The following is a 5000-nucleotide window of genomic DNA, read 5'->3' on the forward strand; positions in this document are numbered from 1 at the left end:
TACACACACACATAGAGATATTTATATATATACATGCATATATGTATGTATATGCATATATGTATATATATATATATATATATATATATATATATATATATATATATATATATATATATATATATATATATATGTGTGTGTGTATATATATATGTGTGTGTGTGTGTGTGTGTGTGTGTGTGTGTGTGTGTGTGTGTGTGTGTGTGTGTGTGTGTATGTATGTATACATACATATATATATATATATATATATATATATATATATATATATATATATATATACATACATGTATATATATATATATATATGTATTTATACATATTTACATATATGTATATATATACATATATATATACATATACATATATATATATAAGTCTATATACATAAATATATATATACATAAATATATATATATATATATATATATATATATATATACATATATATGTGTGTGTGTGTGTGTGTGTGTGTGTGTGTGTGTGTGTGTGTGTGTGTGTGTGTGTGTGTATATATATATATACATACATAAACATATATATATATATATATATATATATATATATATATATATATATATACTATCACCTTCATTATCGTAACTATTACCTTAAACATTCTTTCATTTTGCGTCACTGTGACTGTTACTATCATTGTTGTCAATAGTTCACTTGTTTTAATACCAATGATACATTTGTCTATTTTCCATATGATCATATAAACTAAACAAAATCAAAAGGAAAGGCTGAGAGCCAATGTAATTCCTCCAAAGGACCTTGTCTGCATCACCCATAAAATACTTTGTTACATGTAAACGCAAACTCACACAAAACCACAATGGCAATAATGTATTTAGTATAAAAAAAAGTGAGGAAAAGGAACAAGTATAAATGAGAACACAAAGACCGTTATCTGGTTAAACATCGCGCTGAGAATCATCTGAAGCTCTAAACTTCGCGCCACTGAATAGCTAATTGTGTGTAAGTACGGGAATGTAATATAGGAGACAGATGTTTAATGCCAAGATCTATGTAAACTTTTCTTCTCTATGCCATTAAAGGTGGACACTCAAATCATGATCTTGAAATCAAAATACGGTTTGCAATATATTCTTAGACATACACATACATACATACGCATACGCACACACACACTTGCGTGCATACTCAAACGTTCACTCACATGTACACGCATGGACACGTATGCATATGCACGCGCGCATGCGCATGCACCGCACATGCACTCGCCTAGGCACGCCCAAAGGCATACACATTTGCACACGCACAAGAACATACTTACGCAAACACCTATACACTGTAGAAACAGCTATATATACCTTTGCGCATGTGTGACATATACAGTCATGAGTACATATTCTGAAATTTTGCAAAATACCATCCCATTTCAAAATTTCCACCTTATGCACCATAGCTGAAGTCAGCCAAATATGTTTAGCTCCGAATGCCTAAGAATGTCCGTTTCAGACTGTCAGGTGAAAATATCATGAGACCTTCTTCTCAAACCTTGGTGACGGATTCACAGCCGCTTGCCCATTGCAAATGCCGGGGTACCAACCACACATCGTTGGGTACCACCGATGAATTCTCAACTCTGCAGACTCAGCTAGCAAGTTGAGGGATCATTCTTAGGCAGCAGCAGTTGTAAAGGAAATTGATATCAGTTGATGCTGGTGCTGGCGTGAGACGAAGGCGGCATTCACACTGCCGCGGGAGATGATGCTTTGTGATGCTGCTGTGTTCGGCTCGTACTAGTTATGCCAAATCCTGTTCATTGTGAAGAGTATATTTTTGTACACGATATGGCAATAAGGGCGGATCCCATGGCCCCTGATCTCATAGATTCACTACTTTTTATTACTGTGAACACTCTCAACCTTGTACTAAAAAAAAGCAGTATCTTTTTACATCTATATTAGAAATACACGGTTTGGCATAACTTGTTTCATGCCTTCAGAAATCTGTATGCAGCATGCTTATATCTCTTTGTTAACTTTTGTGAATTATTTATTCATACAGGGTATTGTGTTATTTCAAGATGTACATAGTAAATAAAAAAATTCCATTTACTTCCTGGACAGTTCCTTAAATATCGTAGTGTCTTTAAAATCTCTGATCACTTCCTAGGGCCAACTGCGGTGTGTACTAATAAAACATCTTTTTTATTGATGATGTCACTTCTGTTCAATGAGTGAGATATTTGTTTCCGGAAAAGGCACCTTATCATTATACAAACGTAATCCACCGAGACAAAAGGCGAATATTGAAAATTCCCATTCATGTATAAAAAACACGTGTTTTTAGGCATGTGTTAAACATGTTTTACGTAAAATCCATTATTCAGATATTAAGGGGATGTATCCACGCTATTAGACCATCAAAGACGTCAAATTCATGTTTAAACATAGAGATATATTTTGTATTTCACTTTGATATATGCAGTGCACTTTAAAGAAAATTTATGTATGCGCGTGTATCAAAGTCTGTGTGTGTGTGTGCGTGTGTGTGTGTGTGTGTGTGTGTGTGTGTGTGTGTGTGTGTGTGTGTGTGTGTGTGTGTGTGTGTGTGTGTGTGTGTGTGTGTGTGTGTGCGTGCGTGCGCGCGCGCGTGTGTGTGCATGCGTGTGTGTGTGTGTGTGTGTGTGTGTGTGTGTGTGTGTGCGTGTGTGTGTGTGTGTGTATGCGTGTGCGTGTGCGTGTGCGTGTGCGAGTGTGAACTTATAATACTTGTAAACCAATACTTTTTTTCGTGAAGATCTGTAAAGTTTGATCAATGACTCATCACCCGAGAGTAGACCAAAGAATGGATAAAAATATTAGATGGGTGAAAAAGAATACTTTAAATCTTAAGTAAAAGGATATCGGATTGTGAATGAATATTTGTTTTATTATATAAGATTAGAGAACTCCCGTCTTTAACATAACCAAAATGAACCATTTAGAAACAAAATTAGGACCAACAATTATTAGATAATGAATCCCCAACAGCATAAAGAATATCCACCAGGATGTATATATAAATATATATATATATATATATATATATATACATATATATATAAATATATATGTATATATATATATATATATATATATATATATATATATATATATATATATATATACACAAAATAATTTATTCGGCCAAAGAGCACAACCGCACTTAGGCACTGCATGAATACCATTTACATTTATCAAAGTTCGCATTTACTATCATATATTCATAAACTTTACCAAAATCCCTTTAGATTAAAAAAAAAAGAAGAGATATGCCAGTAATGAACTACACTTTATGAAATAAGTATCCTATTCAGCTTGTTCAGATCAATAGTTCGATTATTTTTGGGTGGGCGTGGGTTTTACTTTAAATATTTCAAGGTGTCAAAAGTATCTCTACTAGTCTTCATATTGAAGATTGTCGGAGGAATCAACGTCCTTTTCCTTTCCCAAATATGTGAACGATCATACTCGGTTCAGTCAGCACTCACGGAATCAGCAAATACGGTCATTGACTGACTCAGTCGCGTCAGACGTTGTCTTGCTTTGTGCAAGATATAGATTCTGCACGGCTGAGGAAATCATTCGATATCAGGTATCGTTGTTAGATCACATGTTTGTCTCACCAGCAGATTTTTTTTTCTCTCTCTCTCTCACTCTTTTTTCCAGTCAGTAAAATACTTAATGTCTTATCATCTCTAGTCACTCATAAGAAGTATTACCAACTTGTAGCGAGAACTTTTAATGAATGTAAAAGCAATGTGTTTCTTAGCTGATCTAGCTAATGTGTGTTTAGCTGGCTAATGTTGCTCATTCTCTCCAGTCTTTCTCGGTTTCCCCTTTTCCTAAATTATAGAAGTATCATCCCTGAATTTTCATATCATTAATTGCTACAAATATTGCAAACAATGTAATGATTGTTTGATAACAAAATGATGTAGATATGTCATTAATAGGATAATAAGTCTTAATTTTTGTGTTGCATTTAAGCTATCTTTTTTAATATATGTAAGAGAAAATTAAAGTCCCTTCCATAAAAAGGAAACGATACAATTCACCCTCCAAAGACCATTATCTCAATAGGTTCCCATACCTGTCTCCCAACCACACGGAAGGGCCGCCCCTCACTCGGCGTTCACCCAGCGTTCACCCAGCGTTCACTCAGCGCTCTGTAGTGCAGCGGCCGAGGGAGATATGAAAGCCTTCCTGTGACATTCGCATGTGACACACCTCCAGCACTGCGTTTCATTTGTTTTGTGACTGTCTAGGGAATCTCCTTTCTTCCCCATTAAAAGGCAAAGGGAAGAGTATTTACAGTGTCCATGAAATATGTCGTGCACCGGAACCGCCGCTGTACAGGCAGGTGGACTGGATCGCGGCGTTTGCAACAATTCCCTCCAGTTTCTATGGGTTGTCAGTTCGGTACAAAGCTCAGTCGCATTCGATTATTCGTGTCCATTTAACCTATGCTAGCTAGCTCTTTTTTCTTTTCTTTTTGTCCTCTCTTAAAAAAAATAAATAATGAAACACATCCATTCCAAAGGAAAAAGGTTGTTTTATTCCCCCTTCATGATCGTCTGCGTTTTACTACACATTTTACACTTCTCTTTTTCTTAATCCATGTTACATGTGAAATAAATTCTAGCAAAAGACACACATCCTTTATACAGGGTGTAATAATTTGTGTCTTGCAGTATACATAATAGTAAAAAATTCAAAAGTAAGTCAACATGAATAAAACTGCTACAAAATGTATATGTACACAGTTAATAGCCATCACAATTTCATTAAAAAAGTTATTTTTACACAATAAAATGTCAAATAAAGGTATGAGATGTTACATCAACATAATTGTGTATTTTCTCAGTGTTATAAGTACAATCTTTCGAAATCAATAAACGGTAGGATATGAAACGTGGAGAGTCTATCCCGTAGATTTAATCACGTTTTGTATTGTGGAATTCGATACACGGTGAGGAGGAATCA

The 5000-nt window shown here is 34.7% G+C and overlaps 1 protein-coding gene across 1 annotated transcript in view; it reads left to right on the top strand.

Moving 5' to 3' along the window:
* The window catches only part of Slob (Slowpoke binding protein), a 139504-nt gene extending 139447 nt beyond the window's left edge, over positions 1–57 (top strand). Inside the window, 1 exon segment of the mRNA XM_086543510.1 lies at positions 1–57. This exon segment is cut by the window's left edge and continues 2231 nt beyond it. The gene's annotated coding sequence lies outside the window, so the exon portion shown is untranslated.
* Positions 58–5000: the final 4943 nt, after the last annotated feature.

The sequence above is a fragment of the Penaeus japonicus genome, unplaced genomic scaffold, assembly GCF_977035675.1.
Source record: "Penaeus japonicus unplaced genomic scaffold, GWHDUDI00000001_assembly GWHDUDI00000013, whole genome shotgun sequence".
NCBI classification, from domain to species: Eukaryota; Metazoa; Arthropoda; class Malacostraca; order Decapoda; family Penaeidae; genus Penaeus; species Penaeus japonicus.